Source organism: Aythya ferina, assembly GCF_964211825.1.
Source record: "Aythya ferina genome assembly, chromosome: 3".
In the NCBI taxonomy this organism is placed as follows: Eukaryota; Metazoa; Chordata; class Aves; order Anseriformes; family Anatidae; genus Aythya; species Aythya ferina.
Window position 1 is genome coordinate 28,273,324 of NC_140298.1, and position 27,100 is coordinate 28,300,423.

Consider the following 27,100-nt stretch of genomic DNA (forward strand, 5'->3'; position numbering starts at 1 on the left):
CTCTTCATGGTTACTACCTCTATTTTACGTCTTACTAACTTAACATATTGGACTTTATGGAATTCAATTGCATCCCATAATTAAATAATTTCCTTATAGGTGTACCTTCTGAATCAACTGGGCTCCTGCAGCAAGGAAGACATGAATTTAGCAGGAACTTACTTAGGCAAGGCTTTCTTGCCCATGAAACGGTTTTGACTTTGCCTCAAAAATAATTTTGTTTTGTGGTATTTAGCACTCAGATATATTCAGATTATTCACAGAAATACTAATAAAATGCTTAATAAAGAGCCATCTGAAGTTTTGATTAAGATGAGTCACAACATGTGAATTTAATCTCATAAAAGAAATTTAACTGCAAAGCTTCCTATTATTTCTGAGGTCTTCTGTGTTCAACTCCTTTATTATAGGAGTGGTTTTTTTTAATTTATTTTCAATTCTATTTAATATGTGCTATCACTCCATGATGTAGGAAACAATGAAGTGCAGCTGCAGACTCAAAGCCAGCATGAGCAGGAGGGGGTGTAAAATGTTTTCAGAAACACCTGGACTTACTGCAGGGAAGTCTATTTCAAGGACATGTAGAAACAATGCTAGAAAATTAAACTAATCCTAATATTTCCCAGGAAAACAATGCACCCAAAGACTATAAATGAATCTTTAAGCATCAGTGTCCTGATATAAGTTAAGAAAGCTCTGATAGTAACTCCCTCTAGAGAAATAGACAGAAGTAGGGGACTATATTTTGACACCTAGAGGTGAAAATATACAAACTGTACCAAAAACTTTCAAATACCACAGAGTAGGTCAGCAGAGGTAGGCAAAAGAATGAGGCACAAGAGGTGATTCACATTTCTACTTTAGTCTTCTTAAAGCATGTACCTGAGCTATATTGAAGAGAACTCAACTGCGGGAGCTCAGATTTTCAGTACAATACTGAAAGCATTAGTTACCTTGAAAGACTGATTCAGTTACTAAATTGGAACCTTAGAGACAGAGTGTAAATATCTCCCTCACATAGCAATAAAACTGGTGAGAAAAGAGTCTCCTTATACAGGGAGGCTGTATGGGGAAAGCAGGTCAGTAACTTGACAGTGTTGCCTTTTTTTGTTCTCCTTGCCTTTAAGCAGAACTCCCATCCGATGTCCAGAAGGTCTGTCTGCAGAAACGTCCCAGACAACACACCTTGGAGAAAGGCAGCAGGATGAGCAGTAAAACCAGAGATTCCATCTGGACTACAGCTGCCTGTGTCAGAATTCAGTTCAATCAGAGATGCAAAGGATCTTTCAGGTGGAAATGAAAGTAAATCCACAAGGGAAAATGTCAGATAAACTCTGATTTTGAATGAAATCTCTTCATGATAAAGCAAAACCAGAGGTTCTGACCAGATTACTGAAACTGAATCTCCCTGCCAAAGTAATCAAAAGTGTAGGTTCAAACCTAAACTGAATTTCCTAGCTCAGTCTTGCTTTTGTTCTTTTTTCACATTCTTTTCATATATTCTATACAACATGCATACAAGTATGCAATATATATTGTATTGTCATTGTTAGAATAATTTTAGTTAAAATTCAGGAAACAAACTCAGTATACTGTTAACCTAGACCACAGAATTTAATCTTTTAACTAATACAGCTCAGCTAGTTAAGAAAGGTCACACAGTATTTTCCTTTCTGCAAATACATTTGGAAATGTAAAAGAATACATGTAAACCCAGAGAACATCCACCATCCATGTAATTGCAATTAAAAAGCTGCACTATCAATTCAACAAGTTTGTATGAATATAGATCAGCCACTCTTTGTCTTCAGTAAAGATTACAAATCTCAGAGTTCACTATCACCTGCAGAAAAAAAAAAATATAAAATATGGAATAAATCCTCCTTTTGATCTTAAACCCCTGTACATTTTATGCTGCGTTCTCCAATCTGTAATGTTACTTCTCTGCTATACGTAAAAGTGGCTTCAGACCATGCTGAAAAGCCCAATTTCCATCTGGCTTTGAGGACTGACATTGGTTGGTGTCACTGAGCTGTACTCCAGAGTTAACACTCAAGGAGTCTCTCTAATATGCAAAATTTTGAAAAACAGTATGTAGAACACTGTATTGGGAACACTTATTTTCATTGAACAACACTAATCTAAACCAGTGCTTGACAACCAAACTAGAGGTAGTACTGTATTCACTGCATATAAATTTTTTCTCCCTCCTCCCTCTAACTTCAAAATTATTTAGCTTGCATCATATTCAGTGTTTAAACTTTCCTTTGAACAGTTAATTATTATACGATCAGACAGTCTGAATTTAATGCACAACAGAACTGATTTCTTCCTGACTTAGCCTGGAAGATCTTTAGAAATGTCCATAATGTCATCCTGATTTACAGCAGCCAGCAATGCTATTTATTAAATCCAGTCTTAGTTATGAGATCTGACACTATATAACCTGACCAGAAAGATCTATTAAGATCATCAAAAATGTTTTTTTAAGGTAGTAATGAAACATTTCATAGATCCAGGGTAAAAAAGTAGGAGAAAAAAAAAGGCTCTTAAATTACCTGGAAAGGTACACTGAAGAGAAAAACATCCACAGAAGGCATGGTAGTTTTTATGTAAAGTTTTTTTCCGGATGAATTTTTTAAAGGCTCAGTATAAGATAGTAAACAAAGTAAAATCTATAAGCAATTACAAATGAATATGGCAATAAAAGTTATGAATTAAGAAAAGAGATTTCTGATATTTGGGTATGAAATTATGGACTTTCATTTTTCTTTCAGTAAATAGCTAGTTGTTTTTTGTTGTTGTTTGTTTTTGTTTTTGTTTTTTTCTTTGGTATCTTACAGAAGACTTCTGTTACAATGGCCAAGTGACGTGAAAACACTGCATTAAGCTTTACAAATGTTACAATGAAGGTATTAAACAGAAATTCAAGACTTAAAGATGAAGAAAAGTAAAAGTGAGGACATTAAGACCTTAATTGGCAAATAATATAGTGATGAATTGGCTCATGAAGCAAGCATTATTTCAGGATGCTTAAAATCTGTTTGTCATAAAACTAAGTGTGGGAATTAAAAAATAAAACTAACACAATCAAAGTGTTTCAGACTGTACATGTATGAATCTGGAAGAAAGTTTGGAAAGTTTGGTTTAAAAAACAAAGACTGCAAAGTCATCAATGACTGACTTTGTCAAGATATTAAGCAGTGCTCTTGGGGCACCAATGGATACTGACATAGAGAAACATCATGAAAGTCCAATTTAATCACATTTGCAAGTTTTCTGTTTCTTTCTCTCACTCCACTGCATGCAAAAAAAATGAGCTTATGTTATAAATTTGTCCTGACTGACAGCAACTTGAAAGCACCTCCTTGAAGTATTTTATCATTACCAATGAGAAACAGTTCACCTTTCATATAGTCATTAGCTTCTCTAATGGTTGGTGAAATGCTGGAACTGTGAAAGCCAACAGTAAATGAACTTAGATCTTTCCCAGTGTGAAATAAGCAAATTATTACAAGAAGTCAACAACAGACATTTCCTACTTTAGCCTGGCATTACCTACACTATCTTTAACCTTCTCAAAATTGAGTGTTCAATTCAGATTACATGGAAGTTCAGAATAAGAGAGAAATTCAGCTTTTTTGCAAGCATCTTGGATAGTTGTATAGGCATCAACAAATATGTTACAGGCAACCTGAAAAAAAATTATTTTGAGGTTTACAAAGACTGGGTCATATCTGATTATATAATAGATCAAGTTACTGTGTTAATTTTCTTGAAAACACTTGCTTATCTCTTTCTTTTATTTTGAAGTTGAATCAAAGCATGTATTAAGATATTGTGATTTTCCTGCATTTGTTTTTTGGAAGATAAGAAAGTAGAATGGATAACAGAAAACTTCGAAATCTGAGGGTACAAAACTATTATGTATACCCAGTGTCATGTTTAAAAATAATACTAATATGTCTGAATTTCATTTTATTATACAAATTACAGAATGTGCAATTTATGAAACTAAACACAGACCTTCCCTGACACTATTTCTGATACCACTGAGACTGGGATTCATCAGTGTAACTCTAAAATGAAAGAGCACTCATTTCACAAGACATCATTTTCATAAAATATTAATTTTTTCTCTCCAAAGATCTAATCCTACTTCTCAACAGCACTTGCTCATGAAAACATAGCTGGAAACTCAAATTATGTCTTGGACACATGTATGTCCCCTATAAGGGAGAAGATTTAAAAAACAAACAAACAAACAAAAAAAAAACTTCCCATATTGCCCAACTATCTAACTGGTTTTGAAAGTTAAAAAACAAGAGTTCTGATAGAAAATAGGATGAAACACCCTCAGTTCAGCAGCATATACATGTACTATCCTTTTCTATCGACATTAAGACAAACATCTTCCACAGTAACAATCGTCTCTATACTAAGGCCGGAACTTTGGTTAGGGGAGATACTGGATTCTTGCAGGTAAAAAGATTTTTTTTTTTCTCATTTCTCAGTTAATTTGCTTTGAAAAGGACAATTAGTTACTAGAAATCATATGCAATAGTTGTTTCTTTTAATATTGCTAAAAATATTAAAATAGAGTAAACACTCATTCTCCCTCAGAAAAAGCCTTCAGTGAAAACATTCAGTATGAAAACAGTAATGTGTATTCACATAGCATGGGAGTAGGTGCAGCAGGAGTAGTTACAACCTGAATAGAGAAGCTGAGCAGATGCCCCTTTGCCATTCCTCCAGGCTTCCATTCTGGGCTGCTACTAAGAGAGGGAAAAGCAGATTTCAGCTCATACAGCCCTCATCTGTCCTACCAGTAATTAATGCGTCCCTGGAGGAGATTTCTGAGGATCAGAAATGTATCATTGTATCATTTTAGGAAAACATGAATCATATCTGCTGTTTTGGAAAGCATCAAAAATACTTACTGCATAGCATCTAAAATCGTTATTGACTGTTACTTGCTATTTTAAAAGTATTGTCATTTCCGTTTCCTACACACCATTTAAAAACCTATAGATTATAACTTCAGCAATTTAATAATAGTTAAGTGAAAATGCAAGTGAGTGGTGATCTGCACTGAGAAGATGAAAAATCTTAGTACATGCACCTTTCTTTGGCGTTTAGAATAGCTTTCATCCGTGACTGTGAATTCACTTGGATTCTTAAGCAGCTGACCTTTCTTTCTTCTGCAGTCTCACTGAATTGATTTTACATATACTACTGCTTAAAGTGAGGTAGCCAAGCATTTTGCTCAAACCAGTGAAGCTCTAGCTATCGTGTCAATTCTTCTCTGCAAAAGTCCTTTTGAAAATAAAATAGAATCAAAGAGAAGACAATATGTTTCGTATCACATCTTTCCATTTCCACATATCCCAGAGGCAATGAGAAAATACTTACAATGCATAAGTCAGTATGTAACTATGGCAATCATTATACACCTTGCAATAGTTCACACAAATTTGGATAGAACATTACAATATATGTTAGAAGGAAAAAAGGTTAGTTTAAGATACAGGCTCTTAAGCAATTATTTTGATTCTGACTGCTGATCCTGAGCACACTTTTTGCTTGTAGAATAAATGGAGTATTCAGATATCCCAAGCATGACTGTAATGCTGCTGCTACATGGATAGAAACACTTTGAAAGAAGAAAAAAAAAGAAAAAAAAAAAAAAAAAAGAAAGAAACAGAACTAAATTTTCAGAATGAAAAAGAGTTTCCAAAACCATCTTCATTACATTACGTAGTCTGAAAGAAAAATCAAGGAAATTTCTCTTTCTTTTATAAAAGGTTGTGAATAGTTCAAATTTTCCCTTGTCAAGCAACAGCTGCTGCAACAATACACTCAGGCCTCCTGTTTAGAAGATGACAGATCTAAACCTGCCGCACCTGCCTGATAGTACAACAACACAGCAGCAAGGAAGAGGACTAATGTGTGACTTCTGAGTCTCACAACATTCTGTTCAGCTCCCTGGGTGTGATTTACATGCGGCCAGAATAGTCATGGAGGGGAATGTTAATAAGGCCAAATTGCAACTTGCACACTTGTACTTTAAGTATCCTTTAAAGAAAATGAATAAATGAGGGCAGAGAAAGAGAAGCAGAGGGCACCTACATGTGTTTGAATCATTACAGTTAAGAAGCTCTATCATATCTGGTACAAGGAAGATCAGACAGGTTCTAAATGCAATTAAATATTCCCCTACACCTGAAATTTATTTCTGGCATACTGCAGCTTGGGGTATTGTGCCTGCACCAGCTCAGGCGTAAACAGCTGCAGCTGACAATAGCAGAATACTGATCTCTCAGCAGTCATTATAGAAGGAGATAGCTCCTTTAAGAAAAATCTTGTTACCTTGAAAACATGTCCAATGACCCCCAGATAGGCACAGCTATACTTCCACAGGGTACCATATGTCTACCAGAGTAACCTGCAGCATTTGGTTTCTTAAAAAATTCCACCTATTAAAGCTGCATTGCTCTTGTACAGCTGTTTGGCTGCTGTCTCATGCTGAGAAATGTTCTCCAGACATGCCAGTGCTGCATTGGCACATTACACAAATCAGGCTCCTCCTATCTATAAATACAACAGAGCTGTGCCTTGCTTATTTCACATAAATTACATCATTTGAAATCTTGTAAATTCTATTTGATTTTGCACTGAATATAGAATGAGCATGAATTTATTAGCAGGTGCTTGTTTCACTCTCAAGAGCCCTGCCCAATAAAGCATGTGCTCCTATATTATGAGACCTGTTTCAACACTACAGCTGCACAATATCTCTTCTTTGCCTTCTTTTCTTCCCTAGATTATGACTGAAACACACGTTTAGTCATATGTTTTATGCTTCAGACAGACTGTGGCTCAGCTGCTTAAATATAAAATAAACAGTATTATATCCTTCAGGTTCATGGTAGCTGCAATACATCTCATAGTCACTTTAACTTAACATGTTCTATATGTGCATTAAATAGCTTCTGTAGCACCACTCCCAAATAACAGGCTGAGTGACTCAGAAAGCATTCTGCTCAGAGCGGGTATTTTCAGGTATCCTGCTCTCTCTTGTTGTTTTCAGTGTAATCTACTACCCGATTTTCTATGCAATTTCAAATAGATGGTTGTGCTGAAAAATTTATCTCTTTTCTTTAGTTTTGGGAATTAAAATTTACAACATAATGTGCACCAGCAGATAGCAGTAAAAGGTGGGGTTTTTTGTTGTTGTTTTGTTTTTTAAGTGAAAAATGACCAAAACAGAATTATAACTTTTTCTAATACCATAAAACTGAAAAATGCTAATATATCTGCATGCAGAGACAGAGGTCCTGAAAAGACCATGTGTATACATGTTTATGGTTTTCTTTTGCTGTGAATTACAAATAGCAATAACAACTAAAAAGTGCTGTACATGGAATAAGTTGATGTCTTCTACTTATTATTGTTAAATCAGGGGTAAACACTAAACTCTGCATCAATTAAGAGAAAAAGTAAGCATATTAATTTTTTTTTGCATGTTAGATGGTTCATAAGATACACTGATACCAAAGATAAGTAAGTATTGACATTAATTATTACTTATTGGAGTCATAAAAATTTCTCCGGTCACTTTCACAATTTCTCCTCATTCCATATGTACAAAAATATTAATGAGTGATTGGTCTAATTAAATGCAAAGAAAGATATATTTAAGTGCCTTTCTTCTAAGAAAGGAACTTGCAGAACTGAAAATGCATTTGTTCAAGAGAGAAATAATCATCTCTTTTCAGTCTGGCTTTTCTGTGATTTGTGCAAAATTAGGCAAAGAATGTTCCTGCTTTTCCAGAAAAAAATATTTGTTGTCATATCATAGAATCACAGAATGGTTTGGATTGTAAGGGATCTTAATGATCATCCAGTTCCAACACCCTGCCGTGGGCAGGGACACCTCCCACCAGACCAGGTTGCCCAGGGCCCCATCCAGCCTGGCCTTGAACACTTGCAGGGGTGGGCCATCCCAGCTTCTCTGGGCATACTGTAATAAGTATGCCACTATCCATTATAACTACTTACTCAATAGGTAGGTTTGACAGGGATAAATTCTTTAGACCTTGCATACCATGGACATTTTAATACATTTGAGAGCTGTGTTTTACAAATATAGAGAGAGGAATTCATTTCTTCTTTAAAAAATATGCAAGTGAACTTCAATAGTGTTCCATCTTATAGTATAAAACTAAAATAACTTCATGAAGTACCACAGGGAACGTTTCAGCTCATTTCAGAAATAATGAACTCCAATAAGATTTGTGGTATTTTTTTAAAGCCACCCACTTGAATGTTTTTCTGTAAAAGTTAGGAAAATGTTGTCCTCACTGGCCATGGAGAATTTCATTTCCTCTTCTATTGTGCCACTATATTTTTTCAATAAAAAAGCTGAAAAAAGGATGACAAAAGAGTGGCTCATTCAATTAAGGACAATGTTAAAAAATACATGTAAAATAGTTCTGATAATGATATATGGGTGAAGAACTTCATAAAGCCAGTTCTATATATTTTGGTATAAATTTTATTATTTCTGTAGTTACGCTTTTAATAGATACACAGAAACAAAGATTCTAGTATGTACGTAGGTCTCCCAGGAGAAGCTTACACCAATGTGGATCAATTATTTTGTAAAAGAGAAAGAAATACTACCTTCCTTTAAGAAATAAGCCTTCCTTTAAGCCAACAATGAGACCACAGCAGGGAGGAACACATAGGGGAAGGAAGTGAATTTTCTTGTGTTGCATTAAGCAAGCCATTTTAAATGGAAGAACTTGTGTCTGAAAGCAAAGTCTTACATTCCTTGTGAATGTAAGGTCCATCTTTCCTCTTCTGATTTAACCATTGAGTCTCTCCCTCCTGCATTTTAAATCGTTGATTCAGGATTTGTGTTCAGCATTCAGAAACTTAAGAATGCTTAAGATGCAGAGTAACTGAAGGATATTCTTCAAGTAAACTATTTCAATATGCCTCTTTTTTTTTCAATTAATGTGTGTGATTAGAATACTTTTATTACATATTAAACACAAATTACCAAGGCTTCTGATAGCTCGTAAGGCTACCTTTAATTCAACACTTTTGTGTCAAGACTGTACTCACTACAGAACTAAAATTATCGTAGGTGGCAGAGGCAGAACTCAGAAATCATCATCTCAAGCTTCCCATGTCAAACAGTCAGCAACTATACTAAATACATGTTTGCATCAGAAAATAAATACATGTATTTAGGCTACAGATGGACAAAGTACTGAAACACATACTTGAGGCACATCTCGGTATCACAAAGTCACAAACCTAAAAACTAAAATTTGTTACAGCATATTGAAGAGTTTTGCCTACAGAGGTCCTCTACAGGAGAAAAAAAAATAAAATAAAAAAAAAAATCCATCAGTCACTAAGTCAAGGAAGGAGGGCCCAAACTAGGCTAAAAAACTGCATGCTCTTGAGAAACAAGTGGAATCAAATGATTCTTTAAATGATGATCTAATTCAATATTCCTCCTTTCCAGAGTTTTTTAATGGTGAAAAATCAATGTCCTGATTGATTTTCCTATCATCTTTCATTTTTATCTGTAGGCAAATGGCATTGATATTGAACTACTCTGTAGAGATACTTTGATCTATTAGTGTGCTACATTGTTGTACAATTAGAGGCTTCTTCCCTCTCTCTGTAATTTCATAACCTATTATACTCAGGGCAGACGAAAATGTGTAGTTTTCCAGATACACAATTAACTGTTTCCTTTAAATGAGTATCATGCACATTTCACACTTGTGTCATACTAATCAACTGATTTTTTTATTATTATTTTTTTAATGCTGCTGTCCAAATGTATTTAAGATGACAGAGCAAGTTCAGAGAAAAGTCTAAGGAAAGAAGATCAGTAACAATGACCTCTTTTTCTGACCTCTATTTTTTTCCTGTATAGTTCCTGGACTAAATGACACTTACATATAACAAATAACACAGGAATACAATAGGATTGTATCTAGATGCAGTTGACAGACACAGTGCTTAATTCTTTCACCCTGTGAGTACTAGACACAAGTAAAGGTACAGCAAAATGGAAATATCCATAACTACTCTCTGACACCCAAGTAGGTTTGTGCTAGTTTTGTTCTCAGCATAATTTAAGTAATCTCACAGTAGTCTAAAAATTATTCTCTATGGTATACTGAAAGCTGTCTCAGCAGTGAGATACATTTTTTACAGTGCCATAAAAGCAGGGTGGAGAGAAATAGGAAGTTCAAAAGCATTAAGCATCCTGGGGATTCCCTACCCTGAAGAGATGCCTTACTTACTGAAAATCTATTTTTAAATATTCCATATATAAGAAAAAAAATAAATAAAAAATTGGAGGCTTAATGACTCACTTAAAACTAGTTATTGATGATCAATGCGCCTATCTCTTAGCTCTCTGAGCAGTACACTGTAGTTCTTACAGGGTACTCTTCAAATGGTACATTATTAGCACATTATTAAACTCTTCAAAATTATGTAAGAAAATATAGCTCTTTTTTTTTTTTTTTTTTTTTTAATTTTTGTAAAGTATACCTGTGTGACTTGAGGCAAAGAGAAAAGCAAAGTAGCACAAACACTAGCTTAGCCTTATGTCGAGCATCCCATCTCAAGCAATATACATCAGAGCAGCTCTTTAAGCAAGATTGGTTATGTGATTGATTTCTCTAAATACTGTGAGGCAGAAGACGTGTAGAAAATTGATAGTGTCCCCAAATTAGTATGATGTGGCATTATTTTTGTGGAGCTTGTCCTTTTCTGGTAAGACAAAGAAGTATCCCAATGTAATGAAAACATTAATGCACATATCAGTACTGTATATTACCTCAATAAAAAGGAAATAAAATACATTTAAAAGGAATTAATGCAAGATCAGAATAAATAAGAGGACAGCCCTACCACGTTTTGCACTGAATTCATCCTTCAATTGATTTTTTCTTCAGTTATATTTACATAGATTCTTCTGAAATAAGCTATCACCACAAAATTAAACCTTTGACAATACACATATTTTACATTTTTAAACCTTACTATTATTATACAACAACAAAAAAAGAACGGTGTAAAAGTAAATTAACTCAAATTTTCTGAGACTTAGCAGCAGAAAATAGCCTCACTCTGCACCATTTAATATCCCTCCTTTACAAATATTCTTACAAATAAAGGGCTCTTAGGAATCAGAGGTGCTTCAAATGTTGTATTTTTGATGGATCTTTATGTACCCATGGGTATTACAAACACCACTTCAACTAAAAATTAATTTATTGATGTCAGTTATTTGAGAATATTATTTTTTAAATATGGACCTGACTCTATCTTTAGTCTACTGCTTAAAGACATGAGATTTATAGAACACGTTGTTGGTTTTCCCCTCCAAGGTAAATTTTACACCCATGAGCTAATTTCAAAATTTTCATGAGAAGGGTAAGGTCTTCAGAATGAAACTTCTTACAAATTACAGAAAAATTGGTTAATTGGGTGAAGGCAAATTAACTGATTAGAAAGCAACTTTCTGAGTGAAAAAATGGGAGTCAAATTGCTTTTTTCATCTCCCTGGCAGCAGAGAGCTGCCCCTTCAGTGCCAGTATGATAGCTGACTTAGGAACATACCAAATTCTAACTGAGTCACTGTACCTGCTGTCTTTTTGCCACGTGAATAGATACATACACAAAAGAAGACAGAAGTACTGATACAACCTGGCATTAATCCAGATAGTATGGAGAGAAGGTTATAGAGGATATGAATGAGACAGAAATCATTATTTGTCACTTACAGATCTACTTACTACAAGTCTACGTGAAGTCTATTTACTCCTGTCCAAAGAAAGTTATTAGTGCTCAGTTCATTAGAATACCTATGTCCATGTGGTTTCATTGGAAGCAATGCTACAAATCAAATCTTGGTTTAAATCTGTGACTTCATTTTTAAATGGACCTGTTAGAGCATGGATTAAGTCAGAGAAAAAATAAATGGATGGCCATTCATTCATATTCAGCATCACCATAGATTAGTACTGCTTCTGTTGATCTCAAAACAGTGATTCTAGTATTTTCAAATGACTAATGGCTTCCATTGTGTTAGCTTTCTGGCCACCCAAATTCAAACATCTCAAAGGAATTAGACATTAAAGGACCACTGATGTTCTAGCTGTCTGAACATCAAATTTATTTACAGAGGATCAGGTTAGGCACCTAAATGCTGAACATCTAAAACAGCAAGGAAATTTTTTTCTCTCTCTCATTTTCTCACTAGGCAAAAGATCTTATCAATCATTTCACAGTTAATCTTGTCTGCTGTCCTCTCCCCTTCAGTTTGCTACTTTTGTATTTTTCACCCGTTCTTATTGCTGTGTTGCTCTTTAGACTCCTGTTGAGAGTTGGAGTGACCTCCCAGGAAACACATTGTGCTTTCAATGTTTCTTAACAAAGCACCTGCATTTCAAATTATTCCAGTTCTAAAGTTCCCATATAATGCAGAAGGTTTCACTTTTCTTGCAGATATATATAGTTCTCATATCAGAAGGGACTGAAGTAATTATGAACACTTCTTGGGAACAAGGGAAGAAAGTTGAGTTTAAGACATTACAAGGGGAGCAGTTCTTCCAGTATGCTGTTAATGTCAGGTGCTCTAAATTAAACAGGAGTGATATTATCCAGCTAAAAATAGGGAAAAGTGTGAATACTGGACAGAAGTCATTCCCATTCCTGACATGCTGAGCACAAAGTGATGTGGGACATCAGGCCTACAGAGAAAAAGACAGAAAATAGAAGGCAGAAATAGGTGAAACAGCAAAAGAAAAATTAGAAACAGAATAGAAAAGCAGATAAAAGCAGTGACATTATTGTACCCATCAAAATAATGGATCATGACAGGTGTATATATTTGCATTTTGTGGAATATGTGTTCTTCAAGTATTTGATACTCAGCTAGTATCCTTCTAATAATCTGTCATTGTGCCCCACCTGCAGAATAAGAGCACCTCACATCCCAAGTCTAATTAAAGCCCTTAAAAATAATGCTGTACATAAGCATAAAAGCACAGTAGAGATAATGAGAAAGAAAGCTCCTCCGTGCTGTTCATCCTTTCATGTGTGCTTAACTTTTTGATGGTGACAAGCATGAAGAGTCAACAAGTAAATAAAAATTTCTTTCCACTCAGTTCTTGACTTGGCTCTCCCAAAAGACAATATAAGTTATTTTTAGCTGACCAAGGAGTCAAGTACTTAAGAGAACACTAAGATAAAAACAGTCCCACATAAATCATCAATTATTAACATTAAAAAAAAAGTTGGGAAATAATACTGTAATGCTTTCTACATACAATTCCTCTTTCTGTAATAAACATGATTATGCAATTATGTGAGAAAGTAACCTCTGACTGGTAAATCAAAAATAAGCCCTCTTCAAATTTTAGTCAGTCTAATTTACAAATATATCTTCAAATATTATGCAGGACAACAGTTACTTGTAATGCCTACCTTCATCTCTCTTTGCACACTTTTTTTTTACTCATTTTTCTTTTCTATTTTTAGGTAAATGAAGTGGCACTTCAGTGGAAATTTCTATGTATTTTTAGGTCAGTAGTAATTGTATACACATACATTGCTTACAGCAGCAAAAATAATCTATGATTTTTTTTAAAAATGGCTTTTGTACATGCAGTGATCCATAACTATATTCTGTAATTTATGCCTAGTAGAAACACACATTTTTATTTTCCCACCCAGCCAAGCACAAATGTTTAAAATAATCAGTTCAAAGTCTGCATTTTCAGATCAGTAATGTCTAAATCAACCAAACATTTTGCTTCTAAACTCTTATTTAGTTGTTTGATTTTATACTTTGTGCATAATTTGGATACATAGACAAAAATATTCTAATACATGAAAGTACATACTTATCAGCCATTTTATACTCTCTTCCAAGTCCTGGGGGCACTCTACGTTTGGAGCCTTTGATGTATGAGATAATAATTCTGTTTAAATCAGCTCTAAGTTTGCTTTGGCTTTTTGGTTTGCTTTTGCTTTTTAAGAAATATTCTTGTGACAAAAATGTAATTGGCGCGCATATCCATTTACATTTTAGCATTAAACACCAGGATCTACTTACATACTCCAACACTCCCAACAGTCTTTCTACTCATCCAAAGGCTGTAGACAGTCACTGTTGGATCTCATGATGTACTAAGGAGATTGTTCTATTCTAGAGAAAGATTTAATAAGTTTGTCAGTGATTTATTTAAAATATATTGACATTCTACTTTCCCAAGCATTTTGTGTCACATTTTAGTCTTTTATATTTTTCAATAAGATTTGACAATATTTTTAATGTTCAATTTTCCTTTCCTACATTGTTCACTGGAAGACAAAATAAAATTGAACTAAGTCTTCTTCCATTTTAGGATCTTTTGTGTATCCAGTCACAGAACTTCCTCTTCCTCTCTTCCACAGACTAGGCTGACAGGAACACACCATCTAAAGCTATGCCTTACCACATACTTCTAACAGGACAGAAGTTCAATGGAAATTACAAAGGCAACTGCTGCCTCCACAGAACATAGCCGACTTCACACAGTCTCTCACACAGTATCAGCAGATATCACAAAGCCATGCAGCCCTCCTTTCTGCTGTTCCATCACATCTGCATCTAGCCTTACTCGTTGCAATGACTCTCATGTGTGTTAACAGTAAAAGAAGGCTAAACCCCTCCTCAGGCAGCCTATTTACCTCACGCCCCGTCCCGTGCTAGAGCAAACACCTCTGTGGACTCATTCGTCTCCCTAGCCCTCACGTCGGCCCTGCTTTAACCCCAAACGAGTAACGGGCACGCGTGCGGCAGTGACTAGAAAGTAAGGGACGAACACAAAAGAGAAAACAAGGCGGCAGCAGCCTCAGCAGCTTCGGATCCCCTCAGCGCTGTATGAGCGCGGCGGGGCGGGACGCCGGAGCCCTGCGCTCTTGTGGCCGTTAGGCGGGGACCGTTAGGCGGCGACCGTTATGCGGCGACCGTTAGGCGGCGGGCGCGAGGGACGGTGTGAGGCAGCAGTCCCCTCGCGCTGGGGCCGTGGCTGCGTCGGGCTCCACACCCTTCCTCTGAGGGACATTGAGGCGACGGGCTCCGTCGCTGTCAAACCCCTCGTTTTAGATCAAAGTGTTTAGACACCTTAAAGATAGACGTCTGCCATTTTAGGCTCTCTTATGTACTGTGTACACCTGTAGTCTTCTCAGGTTAATTCTAGATCTGTGTAAGGGGATTTAAAATGATCGGTTTCCTGTGGTAAAGAGCCCAAAGAGAAAGTCTGAATAACAATTACTAACAGGGCAATGCCAAAAAATATAAATTTATTAATTTAAAATAAAATAAATGTGCCCTCCTGCCTTGAAACTTTCTTGTACTTTCTAGTCTGTAAGTTAAACGAGCTCATAAGTCTAAATGAGAAGTATCTGAACTGTCCAGTATGGACAACCTCAAAATTGGGATTTTTTTTTTTCCTTTTTTTTTTCGTGGCCTCAGGTTTATGCAGCTGAAGGAAGCCAACCTCACCTGTGAGGTCCACAAAAAAAGCATTATGATTTACACCCTTTCCTCACTGAATGTGGAAGTGAATCAATACTTGTAGTTGTGATCTTAGGCCTATACCTGGAGGTGATGCAGGGTAAAGCCGTACCTCAGGGATCTGCAGATATCCCACGATAGTTCTCACTTGGCGCAGAAGGTTGCTGATAGGTTATGTTCATTAATTTTGTATGAGTCACACTGTTGCTAAATTGCTGGAGCTACAGAAGAGCCTACCAGTGAACAAAAATAAATAAGAACATTTCTTCTCCCTAACTTACCATCTGCCACAACCTTATGATACCTTTAAATTAGTTCAGGTAGTTAAGGCATGTTTCTACATTTTAGCCTCACTGTTTCCATGGATTTTCCTCAGGAAGAGCAAGCAATTAACTTTCCCCTTTGATAGGAGTACTGCTAATAAATATTTTCTGAGTTAGTACGTAGGGTGAATAGCACAACTACACAAAGTCGGACCAAACCCTGGACTAACTCTACCAGATGCCAAGAGCAGGTGTCTGAGGAGCAGAAGAAGAAGAAGGCAAGACGCTGCTTCTCAACGGTGCTTTTCCACCCTCCAGGCACTTCCAGCTCAGGGACTTCATTTACATTTGTAGTGCCCACTGACAGATTTCTGATCTGTGAAGTTGACCAATCTCCCTACAAAACACAGATTTCTAGCACCAAAATAACCACTAATATGGGCTCCACAGCTCAAACACCTACCACACAAAAAGTCAACTTCTTTAATGTTAGAAAACTGATTCCTATAAGTTTATTTTTATGTCCTTAGTTTTTGCATACCTCATTAATACTTATATAACATTTCCACACTGCTTGTGATTTCAGTTGCATTGTTTAGCCATTTCCAGCATGTAGCTCTTTAATGTTTCATTCTTTCTTGTTGCCCTCTGCTAATGAGTCTTTTCTGAGGTGGGGGAAAGAGAAGAATGCTTTACAGTATTAAAGGTACCATGAAAGCCTACAATGTTGTAGTCATGTTACTAAAAATTCCTAGTGTTTCTTTTATACTTTTGATTGATAAGAGCACTGATAAGACATTGTCCTGGAACCCTCTATCATAAGCCCTAGATTTTGCTTTGGAAAAGTAAAGGCTATCTCAGAGCCCACCACTTTGTATATGAGCTTAGAAATTCTTCCCATGTGAATCAATTTACATTTATTTCCACTGAATGTTACCTGGTGTGCCTACTTACTAATTCTAGCAAATGCAAGAAAATTAAACAAGATAACCACAATTCTGAAACCTAGATAACTATGTAAACATAAAAACCAGCTTGTAACAGTAACAGTGAAAATGGTGGTGCCGTATTCTCTTAAATCTGAAGTGGTGATTTAGGTTTTAAATTCCAAAAGCAGTAATACCTAATCATTGAGATGCTTTGTCCAGAATAACTGCTCTTTCTGACACTAAAGGGATACATGTTTTCCTGACTGGTGCTGGCTTCCTAATGGAGCTATTTAATTTGCAGCTTCAAGAAAAAATGTGCCATATATGCATTTCTTGTAAAAAATGAGACTTCTCTTATGGAACAGCAAATATTGCTCTTGTACTCAAAGCTTGTGGAATTTTCTCATAACTGCATAAACCCATAACCAGTAGAGTATAAACATAAAAGCAAAACTCTTACAGGTATTCATTTGATTTAAATGCAAATAAAACCACTATTTTTGCCTGGCCTAGATTCCCCAAACTTGTTGAGCTGGAGCATGTGTGAAAAACATTACAGGAGATAAAGCTCAATAATTGTATAGCGTAGTGTTTGGGAAATATGCTGTTGATGAGTTACAAATTAAAAAAAAAAATAAATTACAAACCACATAAGAAATATGAATTCTGACCTACCTATAACTTGTGTTTTGTTGATAAGATTTTAAACAATATGTAATATTAAACAAGATTAGATATTGTTTTTACTTAGATGTTTAATCAGTTGGAAATAAGTCGATTTACTGAGGATTATGGGAGTTTACATGAATCGCATACTTAGCATTTTCATGTTTTAGCTTTCATCCCTACTTCTTTGCAATAAGTTCACAATACATTTGAATACACAATGCACAGCTGAATTCTAACACAAAACACAACTCATAACATAGTCCTCAGATTTGTTTTGTGTCTTACCATGATATTGGTAAGGAATTTACCCATTCTGTTAATGCTCCTAAATGTAGCCTTTTAGGTCTTGCTGAAATGTGGAAGAAAATGCAACAGTTAGCACAAAGCTCAGGCAAAATCCTTCCCTGAACCAAAACGTACCTGTGGTATGGTTTTGGTACATCACTGGCAACAGCTGACAATCTAGCTCAGTGGACCATGAAGAAACCCAAAACAAATCTTATTAGTTGTGTTAATCCCAACCCTGGTTCTACAAGTACCATACACAACAGCACCATTCTCATTACCATACCAGGCATAATTTTGTCCCAGAGGATCTGGTGGGTTCTTCAGTCTAACCTTTATTTTATCTTGGCTTGTAGCAAGTGTTATGTCAGAACAGATGGCTTTTGCCAATGCAAAAGCACCAGTCCTCTTTTTGTTGTTTTGTTTTGTTTTGTTTTGTTTTGTTTTCTTGTATGTATCTTGCAAGATTTCATAACTAGCCTTAACCTTACCCTCAGAATAAGGAAAAGAAAAAATTGTCTTGCTGGCTTCAGCAACTTTATGTCTTACAGTATTCAGTCAAAATCATAATTCTTCAGTACCCACTGTTCTAACCCCTAGCCCTTAGCCTTGGACATAACCTACACTTAGATATATCTGTCTTGTCTAGACATAGAATTACTGCTGGAGAACCATTATTGTTTCATGAGCACTTTCCGACTTAGCTGGACCAGTTCCAGCTGTAAGAACAAGAAATGGGAGCTACAACTCAAATGCACAAGGGCTGCATAACCAGCATAAAGAGGGATCAACTATATTATTAGTGGGTATAGTAACTGTACATGCTAGGATCCTAGGTTAGTGACTTCAGCCTCTACAGTTTGAGGGAAAAAGCCAGTGGCAGAAATTGCAAGCATGCCTAATTGAGAGCATAGATGCAACTTGTAGTGATAAGGGTACCACAGATGCACAGATTTTGAAATAAAGCTGTTGCCCCCTGTGTTTAAAGAAATGTGATGTTATGCAAGTAAACAAGATTAGACCTTATTTTAGGGCAATTTTCATTCTAATGGAATGACTGAAGTCAATAAGTTTAAATCATATGCTAAAAGCGGGTACATATACAAGTATTTTCCTGATTTATGATCTATGGTTTTTAAATGAGAAGCCAAATTAGTCAGAGAACTGAAAGAACTGAGGAAAAATGAAAATTAGTGACTGCTTGCATGCCTCCATTTCTCAACCATCAATAGCAGCTCTAAAATTTGTGTCCTAGATATGATAAACATTATACTCAGTTTTATGCACATTAGTCATACTGAAGACAATGGAATTTTTTTTGAGTGGCTCCTGTACTATTTAAGAGACCAGTGTGTAAAAATGACTGTCACTGAAAGTGACATCCCCAAAGTCAGGGAAAGCCATTTATTTTCATACTTCTGTTTCTTCCCCAGCAAATAAAAGGAAAATACACAAGGTAGATGAGAATTTAACTCAGGGAAATGGGCTTTCCTGTCTTAGCGATGAATTAGATGAAATAATTATGGCAAGTTCCATGCTGCTAATGCAGACATTCAAAAGCAAAAGGTATTGTGTCCTTAATGTCAGGTTGAAAATAACTAGTATAAGATTTGAGTGAACACAAATGCATTTCTCCCAGTAATGTTTTTCCAAATGATTAACACAGAGACTTTGATTCTACAGGGACCTGTATTTTTTTTTTCCTTTATGGGAACAAGCAGATCATAGCATCATAGAATATGAAGTGAATCTACTTAAATGAGATGCACTATTTGCTTAGAACTTCCCCTTGTTTAATAGGAGACAATGTAATGATCATAAAGAGTTTGAAATCAAATGAATGTGAAAATATATTTTAACAGGATACATAGTAAAAGGAACAAGATCAGGAAATAAAGAGATCATGGTGGTTTTTGGTGTTTTTTTTTTTTTGAGTGATGTTATATAATTAATATAAAACAGTTTATCAACACCAGACAGAAAAAAAAAAGTAAATTGTATCTAAACACCTTCCAAAGTAACAAACAACCGATTAGTTCTGTTTATAATAGTCTTCCATCAGCAAAATAAGTGACTTAAATTAGGTTTCTGCTATTGCAGAAATGAAAGAATGAAGAATCAGTCTGTCTAGATATAGGATATTGAATCTGACAAAAAAAAAAATCAGATGTGCATGTCAGGAGAGCTTAGTAAGTCACACAGTTTATGAATCTAGAAGATTGTCTTCAAAAGTTGTGCTTAGTTAAAATATGTTCCATCAAAGTGATAATGAAGATGTCACAACTAATCAGGAAAGAATAAAAATGCTTCACAGGACAACACAGAAAAATAACATCCTAAACAAGGCAGATTTAGTGAATTAAATTGCATATGGGACTTAAAATAAATAAATAAAGAATCCCAATCCTGCATAAAATTTTCTATTGTTAAGTTTAAAAAAAAAAAAAAAAAAAAAAGAATGGACTTTGTTTCAGCTGTGCAAATGGAATTCTGCAGAACTTGTGCCTTTGACTGAAAGCAACATCCACTGGGATAAGAGTGAAAAGAAGCAATCTCTTCCAGTTTTTCACCAATATTGAGAGGCACTTGCACCCAGAAGATAAAGAACAAAACAAGGAGGTTGCAGACCTGAATTCAATTCAAAGCTTCCACACAAATCTTCTGTATGAGTTTGGACAACTCACACCAACCACCCTTTCTTCCCTTATGAGCATTTTTTCCTGCTTTTTGCAGTTAGACTGCAGTCCCTGAGAGACAAAGGCTTTTACTCTGTGTTTGTACAGCACACAGAGCAACAGTGTCAGGACTTAAATTAAAGTCTCTGGGTATGATAAATAAATATAGGTGTGTTAAAAAAAAAAAAAAAAAAAAAAAAAAAAGATAAAAATGAGATTTTATAATGAAAGTATAACAAAGAAAATTAACTGTTTGGATTTGATACTATCCATGTGTTAAATGTAATGCTGAGAAGATGCACAAATCATAGTTTTTATTATTGCTACTGACACCATTATGAAGTTCTTAGAGGGCAAGTTTAAGATTTTTGTAAGTCAAGTTCTGCCTTGTAATACATAACTGAATTTGTTGTAGCAATTACTCTTAAATGGAAGAGTCACAATTTTCCCTTTGATAATTGTATGTTACAAGGTATGAAAGAGATCTGAATAATAATGCACCTAATTGTCCTTTCATGAGTGAAAGTTCCCAGTTAAGTTGGTAGAGTTATGTGAGGGAAAGCTGAAAACTCAGGCCATCTAAGATACAGCAGTTCCACCAGTTATTTATTAGCTGCTACTCCTCCTCTCACACTTGCCTAGTTTATTACTGTGTCCTTCTTGGGAGATCACTCCTCACACAGCATGAGAAGAAAGGCAATAACTTTTTTTGAATTCAACTTCATTGTTTCTGAGGAATAAAATTCCTGGTCTCATTTTTCATCATTGTTAGTTGATCCCTTGGATTTTCCTGTCTCTAGTCAGCAAGCACTCAGAGAGAAGACAGTGGCCTTAGGTGTTTGTTTGTTTGTTTGTTTGTTTCCCCTTAGAGAGGAGGACTATGGAAGGAACAATAGGTCTGAAGTGTCTGTGGTAAGCTGTGTTGCTGAAGAGTGCCATGCTGCAATAACTAGATTTTCCTGAATACTTAAGGTTACTTGCACATTTAAAATGCCTCATTTTGTTACACCTCAGAAGGTGTAACAAAGACATGAGTAACTGAAGCCAGGTCATTACTTCACAGAGTAAGAAAAGTCTCCTAGCCCATGGGAATCCCTGGGAAGTGTTAGTCATCGGTGCTCAGGATTTTGGATGATTGTAGGGACTCTCATAAGTCAAAGATAAAGTTGTTCAAGAGCAAGTGTAAACCTTTAATCACAGGAGACTGCACTGTGGCTTCTCCAAGATGGATTCCTACTAGCTTCCTCATCAACTCTTTTCTGCTCAGATTTACTGCAAGGTAATTATTCTAAAAAGGCAGACCTATTCTATAATTGCTCAAGCACAGAGCCATCGCAGTAATAGTAGCATGTATTTATGTTTAAAACGGGAAACATAACAATGAAGCATTTGCTTATTGATGATGTTCAAGATCATGTCACCTATTTCATCTTCAGTCTAGCAGAGGGTCATCAAAGTGATTAAGGAACTGGAACATCTCATATATGAGGAAAGGGTGAGAGAGCAGGAACAGTTCAGCCTAGGGAAGCAAAGCCTTAGGGGGATCTTATCAATATGTACAAGTACCTGAAGAGAGGGCATAAAGAGGATGGAGGCATGCTCTTTACAGTGGTGCCCAGTGACAGGAGAAGAGGCAATGAGCACAAATTTGCAGTTTCAGTCTGAACACCGAACACCAAGAAGCATTTTACTGTGCAGATGACTAAGCACTGGCACAGGCTACCCAAAGAGGTTGTGGGGTCTCCCTCTTTTGAGATCTTCAAAAGACATCTGAACATGGTCCAGGGCAACAGGCTCTAGGTGGCCATGCTTGAGCAGGAAAATTGGAGCAGGTGACTTCCAGAGGTCCCTTCCAACCTCAGTCATGCTGTGATTCTGTGGAAACTCAGAATCATTAATACTGATATTTGGTAATTCTTGGAACACTGGCAAAGTTCCAGATGATGGAAAAAAAATGCATGCTGTGACAATATTAAAAACACTAATTAGAGACCATCCGTCTGACATCAGTCTTGGCCAAGAGACTAGAATGGCTGGAAAAGACTGCCAGTGAGGAATTAGAGATGGCAATTGAAGCTAAGCAGCGTGGCTGCAAACAGTGGTTGTTTTCACTAATTTGATTGTTTAATAGCATTACAATTTGGGGTGCAAATGCACCCTCCCAGAAAAGGTGAAGTTGTTGATGTAATAAATTGCTTTGTAACATTATTATATAAAAAAAAAAAAAAAAAAAAAAACTTTGATGGAATTAAATTACATATAAAAAAAAAAAATGAATACCTGACAAATCTTCACATTTAAGCCAGAATAAAGCAGTTACATTTATAACAAATTTCTTCAGGTTTTCCCCCCTCACTCTAAAGAATTTTTATCCAGACCCTAAAAGATATAAAACCACTAATAATATTTACAGATGAGGTTGGAGAGCTTGAAAGTAATTAAAACAACAGACCACTGACAGAAGACAAAGCACATTGATAGGCAAACTGTCCACAAATGGGAAAAAAAATGTATATATATATATATAGAGAGAGAGAGAAAAAAAAAATGATTGGCCCATATTCACTTTAAAAACAAACAACAAAAAAAGTGGGATATTCTGTTTATAGGACTATATACAGGGAAGTATACATCTTAAAAAGACTATGTCCTGCACTGAGCTGTCTGCTCACTCTGAGCACACTCCTTGGGAAACTGGTGAAGCCGTGACCAAGAGCAGTATGGAAAAGAATCATGTACGTTTTGGAACTCAAACTGCATGGTTTGAAACAATACAACTCTTCATGTTCATGCTAATGCCACTGCAGTCATGTGCCTAAACCACAGCAAGGGTTAAAATTCTGCAAACAAACTGCAGAATATATAGAGAAAATAAATTACAAGTGTGATTCAGATATGGTTTCTTACAATGGAAGACTTTTGGCTGTTTCAAAAAAAAAAGAAAGAAAGAAAGAAAGAAAGAAAGAAAGAAAGAAAGAAAGAAAGAAAGAAAGAAAGAACGAACGAACGAACGAACAATATATTTAAAGCTAATATCTCTCTGCATTACATGGCTGTGAAAATGTCTTCTTATCTCTGAGATAATACTATCTTCAATCCAATAAGGCAATAAAGTCTAGTAAAATCTTATTATAATTGAATGCTGGAACACTTAAGAATAGCATCTATTACGTGCAACTATGTTTTGTGTTTCTCTAATTCCAGACTACCTTTCCAAGAAATAACCTGTTAGAGGTCTTCTTAAGACCCCTCAGCAGTAGATGACTCATACAGTAAAATAAATTTGTGCAGCCAAAATGTAATATGTGCAAATAGCTTTTTCAGTTACCTGTTGGCTCATCATATTAATTCAGTGCACATATTTGAAACGATATGCTTTGAATTATATTTTTTTCCCTTCAGAATGAAAATATTACTAAGTATACAATGGAAGTCCTGACATTTAACCTTTCCAAATTGTTCATAACTTTGAACTTCACCAACATCTCATGAATTTGTCTAAAACTGCTGCATATCTCAATTTTCTGTTTCTTTTCCAATTGCTGTAGTTGTGCTCAGGTCATGATTTCAGCAGGAAGTAGCCATGAGGATTTGCTGAATGCTAATGAGATGATCACATAGTAAATTTTTTAAGTAATGATAAATGTGGAAAGAGTTACAGATAATAGGGAATGATACTGCAGCAGAACTGTTCAAGTTTGTCTTTTATAATGTTCCTTGAAGCATCAGGCATTCAAGCTATAAACGACATGAGCAAAGAGTAAAGAGGCTTTTTTTGTGTGTGTGCAGAAAGCAATGAATGGCACAAGTAACGAAATATACCTTTGAAGTTATCAAAAGAAACAACCATCAAGAATAAGAGATTAGCCAAAATCTACATAGGATAGGGAAATAAAAAAAAAAAAAATTAAAAAAAAAAAAAAAAAAAAGATGAGAGAAACAACTATCACTTTGATTTACAGCTGTGCAGCTAAATCCACATAATATCAAGGGCCTAAGTAAAAATCTGATTCTTGGTATAGCCTTTGGCTATATGAGTGAAGCCAGAGGGAAAGCTAGAAAGACAATGCTGTATCTCAAAAGCTCAATGTAAATACTATCATCATTCACTGAAGCCAAGATATTTTAAATCCAGCAATTTATTAAAGGCATTCTGAAACTGTAACCCCACAAAAGACATAATCCAACTGCTTGAGTCCATGGTACTAGACAAAAAACTGTAATTCCAAATTTTAGCCTCCCTCATCTAATGTTTTCTTAACAGGACCAGACATAGTTGTGATGCTTCCTCCAAATTCTTGCCATTTTTGTCAACTCATTTGCTTCCTTCAGAATTAGTCTTATGTGGCTAATTCTGACAAATAGGCTTGTGATAAATCCACAAATTTAATTCATCATAGTCTTATATCAATTGTACTTAGCTACCCCAATGCAAAGTGACCTAGGTGATAACATTCTGACTAAACAGCTCTTTTTAAACTTGCCTACTACAGACATAAATGAGGATGTGGCCTTGTTGATATAATCAAATTTCTTTAGAGAATGAATTAGTATGGATTCTTATTTATAATATGTTTGTTTACTACCATATTGTAAAGAGAAATGTGTCATTTGCACGTGTCTCAAGCTGTTAATGCATCTGATTTCTTCTTAGCACTGCTGCATATCAGAGACAAACTCTTGGTTTGTAAACACCAACAAATTAATGTCAGTCCCTTGTGTGGGAGTCAACTGCATTTTCAGATTAGCCATGAGCCACATCTATTTTCCACAGAGATATTAAAACATTGTTTAGACACAGTCTCTTGGAAGGGAAATGTGTTTATCACTTTCCATAGGATGACAGCCATTGATCTCAGACTGTTGCTTTCTGTTGCATTAAATTTAAACCCGTGATGTCTGGAACTAAGCTGTCTTTGCATGTACAGACAACAGAAAAATACCAGCCTGCATCCAAGTGATATTAAATTCTGTTAATAGTATGACCATTTGCAGTCATTGTTCAAAAGGTATACGCCCATAGAGCGTTTTGTAGCAAACCATTCCATGGCTTGTAGCTTTTTGTAATGGCTTGCAAACTTTTCTTCATTAGCAATGAAGAACACCAACAACACTGTCACTTAGTTCAGCAGTTCCTCTATTACTAGCTATCACTGAGCCCTTCCCCTCAGATTTTTAATTTGGAACCACATAAAGCTTTAAAGGGATTTTTTTGAAAATTTATTATTCTGATATTTTCATCTCTGAGGTAGTCTTTCCACTCTTTCACCACCCACCCAGGCCTTCTTTTATGGCTTTATTAAACACATTTTACTCCACACTTGTTCATCCAAAATGCTGAGGGAAATTCAGTTCCCCATCTCCCTGGTGGTTCCTCCTCCTTCACCACACTGAAGAACTTGATTTAACTTTTGAGTAGCAGAAGGATGAATCTCCACACCACTCCTTTCCACCACTGAAACACAGACTGCTGCCAATAACTCCAGTCCATCTGCTAAATCTTCATACAAGCAGATGAACACATTTTACTTTGCCCCAACGTTATGGGCATAAAGAGAACTTCAAGCATAGGTGTCACATTCCTGGGGCTGGGGCTGACCCTGGTTAACTTCACCAAGCCTGGTTGAGCCTGGTTGCCTTCACCTGTGGGCTGATGAACCAGCCTGGCCTTAACACATCCCCCAGCTGTCCCACCAGCCTGTCCTTCTCCCTGTTTGGGGTTGAGGGACAAGTTCTGGCTGGTGATGCCCTGTCCTGCCAGCCCAGGAAGTGCCCACAGCTCAAGGCTCCTTGGCCCTCTGGAAGCAGCCAGCCCTCACTGCTCTGACAGTAGGCAAAACTAGCTGGTTGCCTGCATTCAAGCCCTCCCTGTAAATCTGAGCTCTGGTGAAGGTAAAAGCTAAATCAAAGTCTAGGTTGGTTTAGTTTAGCGTATCAACAGTGCTTCTTGTAGACTGGCACTGTTGCACATTGTTATTCTCACTTTTTCTTTATGTTCAAAACTGTTTGCACAGAACCATCTGAGATGTTCATGGCATATTCAGTCACTGGGAAGTGTTATTGGCATTAGAGAAGTCAGTAACTCGGATATTCAGTATTAATCACTTTCATCTGGAAACCTGGGGAAGAAGTGCTGAATTATTTTACTCTCAAATAAGTCACTGCTCTAAAATGATTTCTTTCATTTTAGTTTCTCTACAGGCTATTCAGTTTTGAAAAACCAAATGAAAAATAGAAGTTGAAGATTCTGCATTTTAAAATCTCATTATGATTTGGTGATTATTAATATTTCCCACATGGACCTAGAGGCTCTTTTAAAATCTTGGTTGGCTGTACAATGAATGAGAGTTCTTCAATATAGGGAAGACAATTCAAATCTACAGTCTGAGGTATTTGGTATTTCTGAAAATTAAAGATTTCCTCTGAGCATACTTCCCATAAAATTAGGCCAAATCCTATTATCACTTTGAAGATGTAAGTCAGAGTAACTTCATTGACTTCAGACTGGAGACCTAGAGAGTTCTAGTACTTACATAATTTCATGTTTTCTAATGTCATCAAGATGGCAGCCTTCCCTAAATTTATATGGATGACAAAATTATATCCCCAGATACTTACCCCAAAACGATATTGATTGGTTAAATAGCTTTTGATACTATGCCCAGAATTGTC

General features: G+C 35.9%; 1 protein-coding gene across 3 annotated transcripts in view; it reads right to left on the minus strand.

The window, feature by feature from the left end:
* The window catches only part of PLD5 (phospholipase D family member 5), a 317,026-nt gene extending 302,046 nt beyond the window's left edge, over positions 1 to 14,980 (minus strand). For 2 of the 3 annotated variants that reach the window (XM_084515090.1, XM_084515086.1), the window contains exons 1-2: positions 14,779 to 14,979; positions 14,162 to 14,254 (exon numbers count right to left, since the gene is read on the minus strand). The gene's annotated coding sequence lies outside the window, so the exon portion shown is untranslated. Of the gene's footprint in view, positions 1 to 14,161; positions 14,255 to 14,778 lie in introns of all 3 variants that reach the window. The other variant, XM_084515097.1, reaches the window with a different exon arrangement.
* Positions 14,981 to 27,100: the final 12,120 nt, after the last annotated feature.